The sequence below is a fragment of the Cavia porcellus genome, unplaced genomic scaffold (assembly GCF_034190915.1).
Source record: "Cavia porcellus strain 051 isolate PalLab524CR breed Dunkin Hartley unplaced genomic scaffold, mCavPor4.1 scaffold_21, whole genome shotgun sequence".
Classification (NCBI taxonomy): Eukaryota; Metazoa; Chordata; class Mammalia; order Rodentia; family Caviidae; genus Cavia; species Cavia porcellus.
In genome coordinates this window covers 64,738,167-64,760,167 of record NW_026947504.1, presented here as the reverse complement: position 1 = coordinate 64,760,167, position 22,001 = coordinate 64,738,167, and the positions used below count along the sequence as shown (strand labels likewise).

Genomic DNA, 22,001 nt, shown 5'->3' with positions numbered 1-22,001 from the left:
ATTCTATTCTTATGTTGCATTTCTGGGATAGTGTTTATTATATGTCTGGGTTTTATTTTGCTTATGACTATTGGGAGTTCTATATGCTTCACTGATCCTGATGTTGGTTTCCATTCTCATGTTTGGGAAATTTTCAGCTATTACTTCTGTAAATAACCTCTTGACATCCTTTATGTTGTCCCCTTCTTTTTCATTTATCCCTATCAATCTTATGTTGTTTTTCTTTGCATCATCTTGCAGCTGTTGAATTGTTATTTCCTGATTGCTTGCTATTTTTAAAAGATCTTTCCTTTCCTGTTCACTAGCTGCAATCTTGTCTTTGAGGTCTGAAATTCTATCTTCACTTTCATTAAGGCAGTTTTTACAACTTTCAATGGAATTTTTGATTTCCTGTATATCTGTTTGCATCTGTTTCATGTATTCTGTTTGTTTCTTATATTGTTCGATGTTCAGCATCTCTTTTATTTCTTTTATCATTTCTTCTTTTACCTGGAGATTATTTCTAGTTTGAATTCCTTTAAAGCTTCCCGGAGTTGCTTCTTTATTTTAGTTGCTATTATTTCAGGTATTTCAGGTGTATGGCATATATTTTCCCTCAATGTACATGGCTCCTAAGGTTTCTTGGGATGGGCTGGAGGTTTGAAATTGTATTTTGGTCTTTCATTTTGTCATTTTCTTGTATTTCTGTGTTTCAAGTGGTATTCCAAGGCTTTCCCAGGGCCTGCGGGAAATCCTCTTTTATGCCCTCAGCTCCTGGGACTCTGGCAGCCCAGTTCCCAGATTGAGAGAGGGTCACTGGGGACAGGGCAGGTTGAGTATGGCAGGGAGCTGTGAAGCTCCTTAGCTGGTAGGAGCAATGATCCCAAACTCCTGGGTTTGGGATGGTGTAGGGACACTCACCTCAGGCCGCCCAGTTTCCAGAATTGAGGGTGCAGGCAGGCCCAAATCCCCAGAGTCTGCTGAGCATGGCAGGAAACCAGGAAGTTGATGCAGGCAGGCCCAAGACCTGCTGAGCAGGTCCAGTGCGGCAAGAAGCCGTGAAGTTCCCTGGCCAGGGTGGGAGCAAGGATCTTAAACTCCCAGGGCTCAGAGGATTGTTTGGGGACACTCACCCCAGGCCTCCCAGTCTCTGGAACTGAAGGCACTGGCAGGTCCAAATCCCCAGAGTCCACCAAGCAGGGCAGGAAGCCAGGAAGTTGGTACAGGCAAGCTCAAGGACTGCTGAGCTGGTCCATTGCAGCAGGAAGCAGTAAAGTTCCCTGACCAGGGCGGGAGCTAGGATCTTGTAATGTGGTTTTTAAATCCTGATACACTATTAACAATGTCCTCTGCCTTCCTTTTTTAGACAATTTCTCTCCTTTCCCTTTCTCAGGGTGCTTTGTATATTTTGGGTCCCACTAACTCCTTTAGTTATTAGATTAGGGGGGCAACCCATTATTTATCTAAGTGTTGCTGAAACTTTTTTACCCCTGAGCTTGATCTTGAGCTGTATTCCTTTACTTACTAAAGCCTCAAGGTTTAGTACTACTAAAGTAGTACTACTTTACTAAAAACTACTCAGCTAAGGTTTTCCTTCCTTAGCTGAGTAGTTCTCCACTGCACAGAAGTGTATAACTTTCCAACCTATCTGCAGCTGCTGGACAAGCTGTCCCTATTTCTCTCTGGTTCCCTGTCACATAGAGCATCGTTTTCTCATCTTTGACTTTCGGTTTATTAATCTTCTTTCAGGTGGAGTATATCAAATGTTAAACTTATATCCATTGCCTGGCAGCAACAATTCACATGTTAGTAAAGGGCACATTTGTCAGTCTTCTATGTGAACATGAAGGAAGAAAAAGGCTGGCTTAAGTCTCTTTTTTACTCAGCATATTCACGTCACAAATGTAAATCATTCTCCTGATAACTGCTTTCCCCTGTGAAAGGTAAAGTTATTGCAAGTTGCCTCAGCCTGACTTCTGGAGAGTAGGGCAATCTAACTACGAGGCAGTTCTAAAGTTAACGCCATTGAGTTGGAGAAAAGTTTAGGAGGTGTTTATAATTTGCTAGCAGAGTGAAAATTATGATATAGAGAAGTGAGATTTTTCTATTGGTTAGCCAAGTCAGGCTGTTGAGACTCAGCTTCCACTAAGGAACTTTTGGATAACTTCCAGGGAGTCCCTCTGGCCACGATCCCTCAGTTGCTCACTAGATTCTGCTCATCCATGCAGCCAGAGATCTGCTTTTGGAAAGGAATTCACCTGCCTGTCTTGTCAACATGCCATTGGCCATTGGCTTCAACGGGGATTCACCAGAAGGTGCTGGGGAAAGCTGTGCTCTGCTTTAAGAGCGGCAGATACTCTAAGAGCATTTGAGTAGCTGTCAGGATGACCACTGTTTGTGAAAGTTCTATAAGGGACAGATTAAAAATCCAAGTTGTTTAAAACCTAAAAATATCATTACACACCAGGCATGGTGGTGCATGCTTATAATAGCATTCAGGAGGCTGAGACAGGAGCATTATAGTGAGTTTAAGACCAGCCTGGGCTACAAAGTGAGCTCCAGGCCAGCCTGAACTGCATAATGAGACTCTGTTTCAAAAAGGGAAAAAAAATCATTAAATAGTGTTTTATAAGTTTTCAGTAAAAGTTTCAAAGTTCACAATTTATTACTAAATTATTTTCCTCTCCTACACACATAATTGATGAAAATCAGATGTAGGAGAGGAGAAAAAAGATTAGAGATTATAATTTAGGCTAAATGTGTTTTGGTCCTTTAAGTGCAGTGCTTTGGGAAAGAGTTCCTTCTGTTTTCTCCTAGGAATTTGTTTTTTCTGAACAAATTCAGTTCAGAACCAGTTCAGTCTTCCATGTTTCCCAGAACACTAAGCGAGGACATGGTTTTTATATGTATTCTTCTCAACAGGCAAATTCTCATGTCTTATGTGATCCAGAGATGAGGTACATTTTTCTACCTAAGACGACGTCCCTGTCTTTGGCATTAGTAAACACTCATTTTCTAGAGGCTTAACTTAGTTGTTGAGTGGGAGGGGAAAGTTGGGGCAGTTTAGTGTGCCTCTCTCTTAAACTTTACATGTTTCCAAAAAAGGAAAGTACAAAGTTGTAGAGAAAGATCAGAAAAGATTGTCGTCTCACTATCAGAAGGTCAGACCAGAAAGGAAACAGGCAAAACAGGCTTGACATTTTCTCTAGAGTATAGAGAAAGATCAGGCCAATTTGTCCCTGAAACTTGTCCCCCAAGTCTTAAGAATGGCCACAGGCCTATCATCTTTAAGCTGTTGGAAAGGGTTCTGTGATTTGTTAATACACGTGTACATTTTCTAAATATGAACTCGGTTTTCTAAAAAGATCATTTTAGAGCATTTCATGTCAGTATCCACTAGAGGGTGCTCTAAACACTACTTTTCCCTGATTAAGATATCAGGTCAAACAAGGAACTAAAAAATTGGCAGCTAAGTCCAAATACAGCACATACAGAACAAGAATAAAATGTCCCATTGATGAAGCATGAACTCTTCCCATGTTCTCAGCTTACATGTATCATCATTGTAACAAAACACTATTGGGCACTATAAAACACTATAGCTCAGTGGTGCAAACATCTGCCTGGAAAGCACAAGGTCCTGAGTTCAAGTCCCATTTTATACTTAAAAAAAACACTAAACAATTGACAAATGCAAACTACTACTTGCATCCAATGTCAGTGGAAGATTCTCAAAATAATATAGAAGATATGATATAGGCCCTCCAAATAATATAAGGGGAATATAACTCCCAGACTGCTAGATGTCTCCTACATCAAGCTCTTGTTCTCTGAAATCAAGGAATGAGTTCTATGAATAACAGAGGTTCAGAGGAGGAAGAATTTATTGTGAGAAAGAGAGCTTCTGTCTAAGAGGGACAGAAGGGGCCTGGAAAGTGAGCTGAACCTCTTCTCAAGGGTTTTTACTGAACCAAGTCACAAGACGAGGCAGAGTCAAGGTGGGACAAAGCTATAGTCGAGTGATAAGATTACAAGTTAGTTGCTTAGACAGTTTTGATTAAATGGGGATCAAGTTGAGAAAGCAGGTCACATAGCAAGCATACAAGGAACACTGAAGGATTTTCTGGGAATGTTGCAGAAAAACCAATATCAAACTGAATAGAAGACTCTCTCTGTCTCTCTCTGTCTCTCTTTGTTTCTCTCTCTCTCTCTCTCTCTCTCTCTCTTTCTCTCTCTCTCTCGGTTCTGGGATTCAAATTCACAACCTTGTGCTTGCCAGTTAAGTGCAATGGAAGACTCTTTGCACCAAGAAATGTAGAAGATAACTTGCTTATTACACTAGCAGGCTGGTGGAGCCGAGTCTAAATCACCAGGCCACATGTCATCTTTGAGCTCATTTTAAATACAGTTTGCAAGCAGGAAGTACAAGGAAGGTGGGCGGTTGCATGAATTGAACTAAGTCACATATTGTCAGGCAAGCTAATTCTAAATAGATTTACTTAAAGGAATTGCTTACCTTAATGTAGGAACATCCTGGGAATGGGGAGAGGGGGCTCAAGTTGTGCAAATAAAGTTAAGGCCATTCTTGACAGGGCCACTTTGTCCCATACAAGACCTTGAAGCAAGCCGGAAACAATATATATGCTTTTAATTAAGGACGATACAAGTTGGACATAGTCAAATTGGCCCACATATAATCAGAAGCAAAGCAGCTGGACTCTGACAGTCAGTGCTGACTGAACTTAGCAGGGTGCTTAAGTGACATGCAGCAGGAACACAGGCAGAGGCCACTATTTGATTTTTAACTTGCTATAACATGTCTGTAAGTTTGTTATTCTATAATTGTGCCTTAGTTGTTTTTAAAAATGTACCCTTTCAGGAAGGAATGGGCTAGGGAGGTTTTGATCCCCACCCAAGGTGACTGATTCCTATTTAGAATATCAATCCCTGCTGTTCATATTAGGGGAAGTATGTGAGTGCAGTAGTGCGTTACTCCAGCCACAGTTGTCTTCTGCAATGGTCACAAAACAGAATAAAGCAAATCAGAACAGAACAATGCAAGTGATACAGGACTTTAAATCAAGACAACAGGAAATCAGCAGTAGCTACCATAATATCTCTTGTTTCCTTCAAAATAGCTATCCATACAATCACACACAATAAAATCAAATGAAACAGAACAAAATCAGTCAAAACAAAGGCATAAAGGCATTAAGGACTTTAAAACAAAATCAACAATGGCTACCATAATGTATCTTGTTTCCTTCAAAATATCTGCCCATACCTTCACACATAATATAATCAAACAATACAAATGGACCACAACCAATCAAAACAAAAGAATGAAAGCATTACAGGACTTCAAAACAAGATAACAGGAAAGGAGCAAGAGCTACTATAATGGCTCTTGTTTTCTTCAAAATAGCTGTCCATACAATCACACATGATAAAATCAAATAAAACAGAACAGAATAAAACCAATCACGACAAAAGAATAAAAACATCATAGGACTTCAAAACAAGATGATAGGAAATCAACAGTGGTTACCATGTCTCATTTTCTTCAAAATAGCTGTCCATACTATCACACATAATAAAATCAAACAAAACAAAACAGAATAAGACCAATCAAAACAAAAGAATGAAAGCACTGTAGGTCTTCAAAATAAGATAATAGAAAATCAACAGTGGTAACCATGATACATCCCATTATCTTCAAAATAGCTGTCCATACCATCAGACACAGTAAAATCTAACACAACAAGACAGAATAAAACCAAACCTAACAGAATTATGAAAACAATACAAGAATTCAAAATAAGACAATAGGAAATTAACAGTGTTACCACTTGGCCTTTTTAGGTGTTTCCTCCCCTATCACTTTTATAATATCTATTGTGCTTTTTGGATCCCACTAACTCCTGCAACTTTTTATGCTAGAGTGATAACTCAATGTTTATCTGTATGAGTACAAACCATTTCACCCATGAGTATGATCTCCAGTTGTATCCATTTACCTACAAGACCTTCTAGATTACCCTACTTTATAGCTGGGTAGCTTTCCATTGTATGAAGATACTACATCTTTCTTCCATTCTGCAGGGGTGGGCAAGTTACCCTTTGCTTTTTTTCTGGCCTCCTGTTGCAAGGAACAATTGTTTTCTCTTCTTTGATTTTTCAGTCTATGAATTTCCTTTTGAGTTAATGCATTTCTTGTATACCACATACTGAAAGATCTTGTTTCTTGGCCCACTCTACCTGGTTCTTTTTATTGGTGAATTGAGCTATGTGCATTAATGGTTATGGCCAGCACGCACTGGTTCATCTCTGCCGTGCTCTTTTCCTGCCATGGCTCCCTACTTTTCTCCTGGGTTCAGCTGCGTGTCCCCCTCGGCTGCTGTTCCTGGGAACACGGTCACTTTTCTCTCTAGAACAACCTTCAGTGCTCTTTGTAGGGTTGGGTTGATGGTCATGGATTCCTTCAGCTGCTCTTTGTCATGGAAGCATCTTATTTCTCCATCTGTTTTCAAAGATAGTTTCACAGGGTACTTCAGTCTGGGTTGGAGGTTGTTTTCTTTGAGGATTTGAAATACTTTAAGCTCTTAATGGTTTGTGTTGAGAAGTCTGTCATGATTCTGATAGCTTTTCCTTTACAGGCAATCTGTTCCTTTTCTCTAGCAACTTTTAATATTCTGTTCTCGTGCTGAATTTCTGGGTCCTTGATTATTACACATCTGGGTGTACATTTATTTTGGTTATGGCTAGTTGGAGTTCTGCATGCCTTGCTTATCTGAATGCCAGATCATTTCCCCATGTTTGGGAAGTTTTCTGTTATTACTTCTGTAAATAGTCTTTTTATGTCATTTGTCTTGACCCCAGCTTTTTTGCTGATACTTGTCATTCTTAAATTATTTTTCTTTGTGTCATCTTTTTTTAATTTAAAAAAAAGCAAACAGAAAAATGGCTAGAAATGATACAGAATTTCAAAAAAATAACACTAAGACATTACCACTAGTTTATATATTACGTATTATCTTAGACATACTTATTCCAAAATCAAAGCATAAAAAATGAACAGACATGAAACAATGACAGTAAAAACTATTCTGTTTAGGGGCTGGGGATTTAGCTCAGCAGCATAAGTGCCTGCCTTGCAAGCAGGCAGTCGTGAGTTCAATCCCTGGTACCGATAAAAAGAAAAAAAAAAAACTATTCTGCTTGATGAGCTATCAAAAATTTATCTATCTTGCACATATACAGTTATAAGTGTACCTTCAAGTTGTTCTTTCCTTTCAATCACCTTGTTTCCCTTTCATTATTATAATATCTATTACATATTTCAGATCTTATTACTCTCTCAGTTATTATTATTATTTAGTTTTTACACTAGACAGAATATGATATTTACAAACGTGAGTCAGATTCATTTCACTTATGAGGATAGTCTCAAGTTGCAGCTGTTGAATTGCTATTTCTGGGTTCCTTGTTATTTTAAAGAGATCTTTCCTTTCATGATCACTAGCTGCAATCTTGTCTTCAAGGTCTAAAAATGTTTTTCAAGCAGTTTTGCCAGCTTTTCATTGACTTTAAATTTCCTAGATACTTTTTGAATCAGCTTCATGCATTGTAAATCCTTTCCATATTATTCACTCAAGGTTTCCATCATTTTCCTATGCTTCTCTTTTTTTAATCTACGTCTTTGTTTGATATGCTCAGCAATTCTTTATGTTTGTGACTTCTTCTTTTCCCTGAGGCATTACATGTGATCTAATTAGTTTACAGAGATGAAGTATTTTCTTTACTTCCTTCAGCTGCTGTCCTCTCGGAGATTTCTGGTGTGGTTTCTGTTTTCTTCCATGACTGTATCTCCCAGACTTGGTCTGTGTGGGCTGGAGGTCTCAGTTTGCCTTCTGCTCCTTTGTCTTGACATGCTTCTAGGTTCCTCCCAATAAACCAGTTGTGGGGCGCCAGGCACTTCCCACATTGGCGGCTCCTCTGCAGTGCAGGGGGATCGGGTAGGAACCTGGCTTTATCTGACCCTGATCCTAGGGAGGTAGCAGAGTAGAGTGGGCTTCTCTGGACTCCTGCAGCTACACTGAGGCTTCTCTGGTGACCGGGGGTACACGGTGGCAGGGGTACGTGGTGGCAGGGCTGCTTCTTTTCTCGGCCTGTGTGTCTATTGGGACTCCCCGAATGGTGGCAGCACACAGGGGTGTGTTTGTCTGATTCTCCCAGAGGGCACTGGCTGCCCAAAGGAAGTAAGGGTCTCCAGTAGTTGCCAGTGGGTGCATAGAGTGTATCTTACTGTGTGTCCCTACCTGTCCTGGCTGCCCACAGGAAGCAAGCTTTCTGATGGTGGCAGCAGGTATGCAGGAGTGGATCTGGCCGTGTGTCCCTGCCCGTGCTGGCTGCCTGCAGGAAGCAAGCCTTCCAATGGCAATAGCAGTTATGCAGAGATGGATCTGGCTCCCATGGACTCCACTTACGATTTCACTGTGCTGCCTGGGGTCTCTGTGTGTGTCAGCAGTTCATCGGGCAGGCAGGGAATTGAACAGTGCTTCATACTCAACTTTTGGATTTTAGTCCTATCGGCTGTCATTCTTCCAGGGCATCGTCCTCACTATCCAGCGGCTCTGCTGCTCTGAACCCTCTCCATGACACCTCGAGCCAGTGAGGCTGTGGATTTTTGCCCCTAGAGCTGGGGGTGTTGGGGAATAGCTAGTTACCTGCCGCAGACTGAGTTCCTATCTGATACAGCTGCATTTGTTTACGGGTGAAAACATTTCAAAAAAGTTGTTTTTAATAAATTTTTCCAGGTTTAATAATAAGTAAGGCTTTGCAGCAGATCCTGGGAGCAGTCAGGGACGCGTCACTGGAAACTGGTGGAATCTGAAAGAAATAAACTGGAGACTTAATTGCTGATGTAGTGTTTGAAGCCCCCTTGTATATATAATTTAGCTCTGTTTATGTTATTAAGTAGTTTACTTATTGGTGGTATGTTCCCGGGTATTTAAAAACAAGTAAAGTAAGACCTGTGTTCATTAAAATTTTCTAGATGCATTTGTCACACTCAAGGGTTACTTTTGTGTCTCTGCAAGCAGCAGAGCTGAGCTCCTCTAGTTATTTTCTCTTCCCGCTGTGTCATTTCCCAGGATGGGTCACAGTCTTGCTTGAGCATTAGTCTTTTTGGAAGCTTGGGGGACATTTCCTCCTTCAGAGCCTCCTTTCTGTAGCATGAACATTGACTGACCCCTGGCCCTCTGGGGTTTGACAATCAACCTGCCCAGGAGGTTGAGCAACTTGTGGGAGTTGTGGGGCCCTTTGGAGAGGGCGTCCATTATGCCCTGGATCATGGCTGACCTTAGAGTGCAGAGGGCAACAGTCAAAACATTGGCTGTTTGGGGCTGGGGATTTAGCTCAGCGGCATAAGCGCCTGCCTTGCAAGCAGGCAGTCGTGAGTTCGATCCCTGGTACCGACAAAAACGAAAAAGACAAAAAAAAAAAAAAAAAAAAAAAAAAAACATTGGCTGTCCTCTTGGCCCTTTTATTGTTTTTTTTAGCTTTGGTCTTCAAGCCTCATTTGAATATCTAGAAGGTTAGTTACACCAGTCTTAAAGTGGGAGCAGTATGTCATTTTAAAATAGGTTTATTTTAGATATATGTAATATTAACATTCATCACAGGAAATTTGTGCCTGTATGTGATACAACTTTCTTCTTTTTTTCCATTCCCCTCCCCTTCCTTCCTTCTTATTCTCCTTATTTATAGAAGCTTTTTTACGATCTTTTTACTTCTAGTCTCTTTTTATTCTTGTCCCTTCCCTCCTTCCCCCTCATCATTCTTGTTCCCCTCCCATCTAAACATTTTTTTCCTCATTTTCCAATATCTATTATACATTTTGGTCCTTATTTACACTTTTGGCATCTCACACCAGAGAAACAATGTGATATTCAAACTTGTGCATCCAATTGGTTTCACTGAAGAGTATGGCTTTAAGGTGCATCCATTTACATAGAAATGTTATCCTTCTTTGTGGCTAAGTAGTACTCCATTGTATAAAAAAATACATCTTTATCCATTCATCAGCTAATGGGTACTTGGGCTGTTTCCAAGATTTAGCTATTACAAACTGGGCCACTAGCAACAGGATTGTGCATGTATCTCTGTGGTATGATGCTTTTAGTTCTTTCAGGGAGATACCAAGTAGAAGGATACTGGGTTGAATGTAACCTCTAGTTTTTGAGGAATTGCCACACTGATCTCCACAGTTCCCCAGTTTGCAGTCTCCCCAGTGGTGAAAAAGGGCTCCTTTCCCCCACAGCCTCACCAGCATTTGTTATTGATTGACTTCATGATAATAGTTATTCTTTCTGGAATGAGATGGAATCTCAGTATTATTTTAATCTGCATTACTTGAATGATCAGTGATGTTGAAAATTTTTTCATATTTGTATTTTCCATTTTTATTTCTTCTGAGAACTATCTATTCATTTCAGATACCCATTTTTGGAATGGAGCTTTACATTTGGGTTTTTTCTCACGTGTTGTTGCTGTTGAGTCTTTTATGTACATTCTAGATAGTAGTCAGATGGCAAAAATTTTTTTCCCACATTGTAGTTTGTCTCTTCATTCTGTTGGAGGTATTTCATGCTGTGCAAAAGCTTTTAGTTTTCATGGTACTGGGAATTGAACTCAGGGCCTCATGCTTGCCAGCAGGTACTGTGCTGCTAAGCTACATTCCAGGCCCCTAAAATCTTTTTAAAAGATGAGGTTGAAGTTATTGATTCTTTGTCATAGTTCCTGTGCAATAGCGGTTTTGTTCATAAAGTCTTTGTCTACACCTGTTTCTTCAAGAATGGTACCTACTCTACCTTCCAGAATACTTTTATCTATTTCAAATTTAGTTTAGTACCTAGTGAAAGGTATGGATCTAGTGTTGCTCTTTAGCATGTGGAAAGCCAGTTTTTTCAGCACCATTTAGTAAAGAAGGTGTCTGGCTCTTTTGTCAAAGATTAGGTGACCGAGTGTGTTTGGAATTGTTTCTGCATCTTCTGATCTTTTCCACCGATCCTTGGGTCTGTTTTGTTGGTTTGTTTTGTTTTTTTTCCCAATACCATGCTGTTCTTATCACATTAGATTTGTAATATACTTTCAAGTCACAGATTGTGACGCCTTCTGTCTCACCTTGTTGTCCAGAATTTCTTTTGCTATTTAGGTATCTTTTAATTTCAAATAAATTTCAGGATTGTTTTCTCTAATTCTGTGAATTATGCTATTGATATTTTGATCAGCATTGGGTTAAATCTGTATAATAGTTTTGAAAATATGGCTATTTTCACTGTATTGGTTTCTCCTACCAAAGAACAAGTGATATCTTTTCATTTTCTGATCTCCATATCAATCTGTTTCAGAGTACTGTAGTTTTCAATGTGAAAGTCTTTTACCCTCTTCATTAGATTGATTCCTAGGTATTTCTTTTTTTTTTTTTTTTTGATGCTATCATGAAAAGTGTTGTTGCCCTAATTTCCTCTGTCAGTGAGTTTGTTCTTTGTGTATGGGAATGTGATTTATTTTTGAGTGCTGACTTTATATCTAATTATGCTACTGAATTGGGTTATGAAAAGTGTAAGTCTTTTGGTGGAGTCAAAACTTTCTATGTAGAATATCATGTCATCCACAAATAAGGACAATTGAACTTCTTCCTTTCCTATCTTTATTCCTTTTATTTCTTTCTCTTGTCTAATTGGTCTGGCTAATGTTTCCAGAACTATTTGAACAAGAGTGGTAATGGACATCCTTGTCTTGTTCCTGGTTTTAGAGTGGAAGCTGTCAGTTTTTGTCCATTTGTGTGATGTTTCTATGGATGTGTTTGGCTTTTATCAGGTTGAGATAAAAATTCTATTCTAATTTTCTGTGGGATTCTTATCATATTTGAGTGTAGGACTTTATCAAATGCATTTTCTGCATCTGTGAGATGATCATACAGTTTTTTCCCTTGACTCTGTTAATATGGTGCATTATATTTATTGATTTCATATGTTAAACTACTGCTGCATCTCTGGGATAAATCCTATTTGGTTATGGTGCATAATCTTCTTGGCGGCTTACTATATTTTGTTGGCCAGCATCTTATTAAGGATTTTTGCATCTATGTCCATTTAAGGGGATTGGCCTGTAGTTCTCTTTTTTTGGTTGGATTATTCTATGGTTTTGGTATCAGGGTACTGCTTGCTTCCAAAAACAAACTTGGGACCATTGCTTCCCTTTCAATTTCATTAAAGAGTTTGAGAAGTAATGGCATTAAGTGTTTTCTACATTTCTTGTAGAATTTGGGAGTGAATCCTTCAGGACCTAGGCATTTCTTTGTTGGTAGATTTTTAATTACATATTCAATTTCATTGATCAGTATTGATTTAGGATTTTATATCATCTTGATTCAGCTTTGACAATTCATTTGTATCTAGAGATCTGTCCATTTCTTCTGTGTTTACCATCTTATAAGAATAAACAGGCCAAGTGTGGTAATCCTAAAACTCTCGTGGCTGAAGCAGGTGAATCACTGAGCATTTGAGGACAGCCTGGACTTCGAGGTGAGTTCAAGACCAATATGAACTATATAATAAAACCCAGGCTCAAAAAGGCAAAAAAAAAAAAAAAAAATGGAGCTTCCTCAAAAAGTTATTGATGATCTTCTAGGTTTCTGTGGAATCTGTTGTGATTTTACCCTTTTCATTCCTAATTGGTTGGATCTGAGTCATTTCTTTCCTTTTTTTGGATAAACTTGGCTCAGGATTTGTCAACTTTACTTAACCTTTCAACCAACTATACAAATGATTGATTATTTGTATTTTTTAGTCTCAATTGCATTAACCTCTGCTCTGCTCTTCACAATTTTGGGCTTGATTTGCTCTTCTTTTTCTGGCAGTTTGAGGTGCTTATGCCACTGAGCTAAATCCCCAGCCCATAACATATTTTCTTACTTTTTTTTTTTTTTTTTTTTGGTGCTGGGGATCGAACTCACGACCTCGCATTTGCCAAGCAGGGCTTGCTCTATTTTTTGATATGGAAACTTACTGCCAAAATTTTTCCTTGTAAGTCTCCTTTCACTGTGTCCCATCAGTTCCAATGTATGGCACTGATATAATCATTAAATTGTAGAAAATGCCAAATTTCTTCTTTAATTTTATCTATAACTCATTGGTTGTTCAGGAGAGTGTCGTTTAATTTCCATGTGTTTTTATGGCTTCTTTTGTCATTGATTTCCAGTTTCATTTACTATGCTCTGATAATATGCATGGGATAATTTGAATTTCTTTGCATCTACGTAAGCATGTTCTATGAGCTAGTATATAGTCTATTTTGGAGAAAGTTCTGGGGGCAGCTAAGAAGAATGCATATTCTGATGTAGTGGGGTGGAACACTCTAAAAATAGTGGGGGACAGGGGGTTTTGAGGTCCTCCATTACAATTTATTATTATTTGATTTTTAATTTCCATTAGTATTTGTTTTATACATAGTTGGGTTCACTGTTATTTGGTATATATATATATATATATATATATATATATATATATATGATTGTTACTTCTTCTTCTTGGACCATTCCCTTTACAAGTATGGGATGATGTTCTTTGTCTCTTTTAATCAGTCTTGGCTTGAAATCCACTTTGTCTGCACATACAATAACAACTATTGTTTTTCTCCAAATTCCTGTCACATGGAGTATTGTTTTCTATGCTTTGATTTTCAGTCTATGAATTTCTTCAAAACTAAATGTGTTTCTCGTATGCATATGCAGCATATTGTTGGATCTTGCTCACGATCCATTCTGCCAGTCTCTTTCAATTGGTGAATTGAGACCATTTACATTGATGGTTAAAACTGATATGTATTGATTTATCCTTGTTATATTATTTTCCTGTTATTGGTCCCCATTTTTTCTCTTTTGTTTAATTACTTGCCTTGCTTGGTAGATTCTTTCTGTTGGGGCTTGTGGAGTTGTAGTTTTCATTATCTCTTTCTAGAATACCCTTCAGAACATTTTGGAGCGATGATTTGATGGTCATGATTTTTTTTTTTGTTCTTGTGGTTGTTGTTTTTAAACATGGTCTCACTATGCAGTTTAGACTGGACTTTAACTCACTTTGTAGCCCAGGATGGCCTTGAACTCACAGTGATCCTCCTGCCTCAGCCTCCCAAGTGCTGGCATGTCGGGAGTGTCTAGAGCACTCTGAACCCCGGGAAGAGGCACACACACACCAAGTCAGGACACGGGGGGTGCAGCGCGAGGAAAAGAAACAGAGAAACACGGCAATTGCAACTACACCGCACTGCACTGCACACCAAGTCTTTATTCCAGGATTCTTATATAGTAAACTGGATCAACTCACAGAGCACAGACGATTAACTAGTGAAAAAGCATTCTTTATGACAAGCTACAATGTGACAGACTACAATGTTTATCTAAACTTATTAAGTGAAGCAAACAAGCAAAATCAGTTCTTGAAGCCCCTCTAACCCAGGAGGAACTTCATTAGCCCAAGAATGATGTTAATTATGTTTGTTGCTAGTGTCACAATGGTGGTCGGCCACTTCCTCATGACTCTGTAAACAAAGCCAAGTCACACAGCATGGGTTCAGAGAGGGGGGAACATCCCCACTGAGAACAGGCATTCCTGTCCCGCCTCTGTCTCGCATACCGGGGGCTATTGTTTACTGCAGGTCCCGAGGGGGCTAGGGCCTTCAAAGTGACTCCTCATCCCCCACACTGGCATGCACCACCATGTTTGGCAGGTCATGAATTTGTTCAAATATTCTTTCCCACGGTATCTCATTTCTCTATCAATTTTGAAAGATAATTTTACATAGTACGTTAATCTGGTTGGAGATGATTTTCTTTTAGGCCTTGAAATATTCAAGCCCTCTATGAAGGTTTTTGTGAAGTAGGCTGTGATTCTGATGAGCTTTCCTTTAAAGAATTTTTTCTCTTATGGCTTTCAATATTCTGTTCTTGTGCTGAATTTCTGAAATCTTGACTAGTCTGCCTTGGTGCAGATTTTTTTTTAGTCATGGCTAATTGGAGTTCTATATGTCTCACTTACCTGTATATCAAATTTCCTTTCCCTGCTTGGGAAGGTTTCTAACATGACTTTTGTGAACAGGTTTCTACTTGTGCTATCTCCTGCTTTTTCATTGGCTCTAATCAATCTTATGCTACTTCTCTTTGCATTGCCTAACAGCTATTGGATTGATCTTTTATGGTTACTTGCTATTTTATTTTAATTTAACTTACTTGGGGTTTGGGGGGGCTTTTTATCCTGTTTTATTTTTGGGGTTTTTGGTGGGGTTTTTGTTTGGTTCAGTTTGGTTGTGGGAATCAAACTCAAGACCTTGCACTTGCCAGGCAGGTGATTTTTGTTTGATCTTTTGAGACATGGCTTCTCTATGTAGTCTAGCCTGGCCTTGAACTCACTATGTAGCCCAGGCTAGTGCTGAACTCACAGTGATCTTCCTGCCTCAGCCTCCCAAGTCCTGGCTTATAGGGATGCACCACTCTGCCCAGCTTGTCTCTTGCCATTTGTAAGAAACCTTTCTTTTCATGAATGATAACTGCAATCCTGTCTCCTGTGTCTGATATTCTGTCCTCACATTGGCTCTTTCTACTGCATATACTTTCAGTGGACTTTTTATCTATTTTAATGTGTTGTATGGATTCCATTTCTTTCCTATGTTGCATGTTCATTGTTTTCATCATTTTGCTAAACTCCTCTTTCAGGCCAGGGATATAACTTAGAACCATAAACACCTGCCTGGTAAATGCAAGGTCCTGAGTTTGATTCCTAATACAAACACACATACACACACACACACACACACACACACACACACACACACCCCGAACTCCTCTATGTTTTTATCTGTATCTGCTCTAGAGTCTAGACATGCCCTAACCATGTCCTTATTTATGGTCACCATCTTTGTATTTATCTGAGAAATTATTTCTGATTTGATTTTTTCTAGACCTTTGTTGTATTCAGGATTTGCAAGGAAATCAATTTAACATAGGACACATATTTTATAGTATTATTTTATAATAGTCACCCAAAGAGTCAAATACAAAAAAAAAGTGTAGGAAATCTGTCCAACACTAAAAACCCAAAGACTCAAACTCAGGGCCTGGATCCCGTGGCAAGGTTCCGCATGAGTCCAGCTAAAGACCAGAGCTCATAACAATGTCTCATGCAAATATGTTTCACAGATCTGTGTTGGTAAGGTCCAGAGGTCAGTAATGGAAGCTACAATGTGTGCCAGTGGGATGAAGGTTCTCTGCCAGTAGGCTGAGAGATCTGCTTTGTAGCCAGGAAGCAATGCTCAAAATAAAAATCAGAGCTCCCCACAAAAGTGCCACAGCATCTTCAGTGATGAGGCCCCACGCTCCAGCATCATGAGAATAGCTGAGTTCATATCAGGAAGCCAGTGTGACCAGCTTCTCCAGGAGATCAAACAGCACACCAGAGCCAAGAAGCAATGCTCAAAGTAAAGACCAGAGCTCCCCCACGTGAACCGCAGCCACTCTCAGAGACACTGAGGCCCGAGCTCCTCTATTGATGGAAACAGCCAAATTCACATCAGGAAAGAAGTTTGACAAGCTGCTCCAGGAGAGCCAGCTGCTAGCACCACGTCTTCCTCTCCAGTTTTCCTTTTAATGTTGTTGGCAACCATCTTCAGGTGGACCTTCCGCGGCCAGCACTGTGCTGCTGCAGTTCAGCTGGGCTTTACAAACTGCCCACCAGCTGTCAACACACCCAGCTTCCTTCATCTGCTTTGGTACAACTTTCCAGTGTGACAACTTCAGAGACCAGGAGGTGGGTTTGACTGTTTCTACCTCATTGCTCCCTCGGCTTGCCTTTGGTGAGCTGGAAGTCTGGGGATGCACTGTGACTCTGTGTCTTATCATTTTCTATTTAAGTTTAATTCCTGCACTGACGTCCATAAACTGCTTATGGAACGTAGCTTTACTGCTAGTATTGAGAACCCTTAGGAAATGACTGCTTCTCAGAGATGACTTTCAGGATGGCTGGCTCTTGAGTTTTTGTTTGTTTGTTTGTTTTTATCGGTACCGGGGATCGAACTCACAACCACTTGCTTGCAAGGCAGGCACTTATGCCGCTAAGCTAAATCCCCAGCCCGGCTCTTGGGTTTTAAGTCTACTGGCAGATCCTTCCTCTTCAGTTTATCAGGGATGAGCAGTTACTGCCTGTTTTTTTTTTTTTTAATTTACAATAGTTACTATATGGCATATTGTTGCTTAAACAGTTGCTCAGTTTAGGCTTACAAAGTCAGTCAAACAACACAGTTCCTCTGAACCAGCTGGCTGCTCACAGGAGTGGGGGAGCTGGTCTCCTCTCCCCAGCCCATGCCCCGGCCAGCTCACAGATGGGGGCTCAGCTTGTTTCCTTGTTCTCTCCAATCCACACTCCAGCTGGCTCACAGGCAGGGGCTAAGCTTCATCTTGGCTTTTCCTGATCTGCCTGGCCACCCATTTGGCCTAGTCCATGGTTTCTGGACCAAGATGTATAGTATTGTGTATACTCAGTCTTAGGACGGCAGAAGAACAACTTGTCCGAACAACTCTGTCAGCTTGGCTGAAGTAATACAGTCAGTAGTAATGACAGCATCGAGCTCATCCTAGAAACTAACAAACTGTGCTAACACTTTGCCACTGTTAACTGTATGAACTGGATTTCTGGTTAACACAAACCAGAACGTAACGCAAACCAGAAAATATGCAGTAACTATGCCTGCGATATGGTGACTTTACACTCAGCAGACAAAATGTAAAACACGTGAAGGGGAAAATAGAGAAATAAGAGAAGAGAAAGAGATTGGAAGCGAGGCTGGAGGACAGAGGAGGACGACACAAACTGAGGGGAACTGGTGAAGACTACGGGAGGGAAAGGAAGAAAGAAATACAAGACAGAACAGATGCACAGAACTAACTACACGGTTAACTACACTCGGAAAAACAAGAACAAGAAGTAAAAAAACAAACAAAAATGCATTCCAGGGCGAGTCTCTGTCACCGTCGGTAGGGTTGGAAGATTGAGCCCAGATTATTCCCAGCAAGGGAGTGACGGATCTGGGGCAGTGTTGGGATAACCCCAGCACGCCTGCCTGCCTAAGTCCATTGGAATTCAGGTTACTTTCCGGCTGCGAGGCTGGAACCTGATTTGTTCGGCCTGCAACACTCCGTGTGCCTTCTGCGGGCTTGGACTCAGCTCCCTGACCTCCTGCCAACCTGAACTTGGTTCTGCTTCTCCCCGACGCTGGGAGGTGCTAGGTGGAGCCAGCCTGCAGCTCCTCCGAGTTCAGAGTTTACTTGGCCCATCTCGCAGATAGCCGACTGCCCTCTCCTGGAGGATATCTAGACCCGAGTAACCTACCAGCCACTGAAGTCCACCACAGCGCTGCTCCACGCCACTGGGGAATTTCTCCACGGATGCCTCTGGGCTTGCCAGGAGTCACCATGGTCTGCTGTCCAGGCTGCCCTCCCTCATAGTGAGTCAGGACCAGGGAGGAAGCACTGCCTACACCTCCTTCTTCTGTGTGAAGATCTCTCTTCACTGTCCTCTTGGGCTTCAGTTCTCACCTCAGATCTGCTGGCTCCCAAGAACCCCTTTCCCTCCTTCTCTTTCTCCCATTGCTGTATTCCGGCGTCTGCACCCCAAATCTCAGAGGGGCTGTTTCTCTGCTGTTCACCCTGAAGTCAGAAGCAGTAGGTCTTAATCCTGTGACAGTCCTGTCTGGATACTGAGGCCCTTCAAATATGAAGTATGAGCACATGAGAACTACCTGTTATTAACCACGCTCAACGTTACAGTAGGAGTCAGTCTCTGATTTGTCCAGTAGGTGGTAGCCTACCATCTTAACATACTCTACGTTTTCTTTTGTTCTTTATTTTTTAATTTAATTTAATTTTTTTGTCTTTTTGAGACAGGGTCTCACTGTGCAGTTCAGGCTGGCCTTGAGCTCACTTTGTAGCCCAGGCTGGTCTCGAACTCGCAACGATCCTCCTGCCTCAGCCTTCTGAGTGGTGGGATTACAGGCATGAGCCACCATGCCCAGCTCTGTTCTTTATTTTTTGAGTCAAGGTCTCACTCTGTAGTCCAGGTTGGCCTCAAACTCATGGCAGTCCTCCTGCCTCAGCCACATGAGTACTGAGATTATGGACGTATGCCACCATGCCCAGTTCATGACGTCATTTAAAGGTCATATTTTTGTAAAATATTAACAGAAAATTATTATAAAACTTTATAAGTGGCCAGGGATTTAGCTCAGCGGCATAAGTGCCTGCCTGGCAAGTGCAAAGCTGAATTCATCTGCAGTACCAAAAATCTTAAACATTTATGAATATTAATGACTCAAAAACATTTAATAGGGGCTGGGGATTTAGCTTAGCAGCATAAGCACCTGCCTTGCAAGCAGGCAGTCGTGAGTTTGATCCCCGGTACTGATAAAAACGAAAAAAAAAAACATTTAATAAGCACTAAATATCTTTTTTAAAATTTAAACCAAGAATATTTGAATTTAGTAACTGATGATTTAGATGTTATTGTGAATATTTATGAGTATTAATCTTATTTATATTCACTTACGAGTTTTAACAACTCATAAATTATTTATGAGAACAAAATATTAGACTAGCACAGTTAACATTTTAAGTCATATATAAAATTATTAACCAAAGGAAAAAAACCTTAAATTTATTTACATTTGAAATATGGATCATTTCTGGATTCTGGAAGAAGTAAATTGGAGACTGTTAACAGCTGATACTTTGAAGTCTCCTTTTATGCCTAGTCTAGCTGTTTATACTTTTTTTTTTTTTTTTTTTTGTCTTTTTGAGACAGGATCTTGCTATGTGGTTCAAGCTGGCTTTGGGCTCATTTTGTAGCCCAGGCTGGTCTCAAATTCACAATGATCCTCCTGCCTCAGCCTCCTAAGTGCTGAGATTAGCCAGAAGTGCACCAGCACACCTGGCTAGCTGTTTATACTATTAATAATTATTTTACTTCCTGGTTATACATTCTCACTGGGTGTTTACAACTAAGTCAAAGTAAGACCTGTATTAATTAAAATTAATCTATCTAGAGCAATTTACTTACAAATTCTCCCAGAATAGCTATGTGGCCGGGCATGGTGGCATGTACCAGTAATCTCAGCCCTTGGGAGGCTGAGGCAGGTGGATTACTGTGAGTTTGAGACCAGCATGGGCTACAAAGTGAGTTCAAGGCCAGTTTTAATTGCATCATGAAACCATGTCTCAAAAAGACAAAATGAAACAAAACAGAGTAACTGTCATATCTTGTTTTCTCCTTCTCTAACTTCAAGAAAATTGTCTTCTTTTTTCTAAAAAGAACTAATCCATCTACTGATAACAAAGATATATTATCCTGACTGGATAATGATCTAAGCAAAATATATGTTAGTAATTTTAAAGATAATTTTGCTTTTATTTTTCCAATCATGTTTAAGCCATGGTAACCCAGCATTTAATACACAAAAAAATGTGTATCAACTTAAATCATATAAACTTTATGTTACCAAACTTTTAAAAATTTTTTGTAAATTTAACATAAACCTTGAGCCTAGCAGTTTTTTATCTTTTAGATGAATTTGGTAATTCTTGACTACCTGTACAACTAGTTTTTATGAAAGCCCTTAAAAAGCCAGAAGTCTCTAATAGGGGAAAAAAATCAAAAGGAAAAAGTTGGGGTTAGAGAAAAGCCAAAAAAAGGAACACTAGATCCCCTAATTTTAGAACTTGGAGAAAACCCCTGCTGTGGTTAGAGACCCTATGACAGGGCCGTGAAGGTCTGACCATAAGGAACGTTAGAGACCTTTCCATTTTTAGAGACCTTTCCATATTTTAGCAAAAAAATGTAAATGCAGGCTGTTGTTATAATTTAGGGTGCCACTATGGGAACAAAGCTCATGATCCAGGAGCAGTATTGTTTAGAAAAATGAGATTGTTTTGAGAGCTCAAGGGTTAAACTTGGACCCATTTTTAAACACACATTTCCAGGCTGACTCAGAAGGTGAGAGCATGTGAGAGGAACATGCTCTGGCCCCTCCCAGAGATGCAGTATCCACCCACAAGAACCCTTTAAGCTCACAGAGAGGTGGGCGCTCACCTCGGGGTCCTGCTGAGGAAGACGAGCCTCTGCCTCAGGTGCCACCGGTGCAGGCCCTGAGACAGCCAGACTGGACCTGAGGAGAAAGGGGACGGGGACTTTCAAGCCGCCCTGCAAGCCTCAGCTGCCAGGGGAAGCAGAGGCGCCGCCTGCAGGACGGAAGACTTGGTCCCTTGAGCAGCCAGTTCAGCTGAGAAGGGCAAGCCTGCGAGCTAGCAGCAGCTGGGGGAGCTGCAGTGGGGCTGTCCCCTCTGCCGCCCTCGGGTCACACCAAGAGGGGCCCTGGCCGCTCAGTTATAAACGAGAAGTAAGGTTTTCTGCAAGGGAACGAAAGGAGCTTCTCAGCGTATACTTGCCGGGTCGTCACGGTTGGTGTCTCAGCCAGAGGTCTGCAGGCCAGGCTGACAAACCTGCACAACATCAGAGTGGAGAGGAACCACCTGAGGCTGGAAGAGAGTTTCACCCGTCCCTAGACAGGCACAGCAGCCGGCAAGACAACAGACAGGACCAGTGATGCGGGGGATAGAAAGAATTTTACCCACAGACAAGGAATGTGGAAAACACAAGAGTTCGCTTAGGTCGCGGTGCGCCATCAAGGGGGGCAGGGGTGAATTTAAAGAGAGGGATCACCAACATCTTCTAGTCAGTTATTACACTTTGTGTCTCGCTTATAGTTATGTTAAATTATTCTTATGCTGAATTTTTTGTTCTAAGTGTTTTTCAGTGGTTTCTCTTGATTTTATGGAGACAACCATATTGTCTGCAAATAGTGACAGTCACGTTTATCCCTTCCGATATTAGACTTCTCATGTCACTTACTTCTGACTT

At 40.6% G+C, this 22,001-nt stretch overlaps 1 long non-coding RNA gene across 1 annotated transcript; it reads right to left on the bottom strand.

Annotated features, from left to right (window-relative positions):
- Positions 1-8,761: 8,761 nt before the first annotated feature.
- On the bottom strand, positions 8,762-21,624 carry LOC134472009 (uncharacterized). The gene is made up of 2 exons (XR_010041838.1): positions 21,174-21,624; positions 8,762-8,868 (listed from the first exon to the last, which is right to left on the bottom strand). It is a non-coding gene; the product is annotated as an uncharacterized LOC134472009 (long non-coding RNA).
- Between the last annotated feature and the right edge of the window lie 377 nt (positions 21,625-22,001).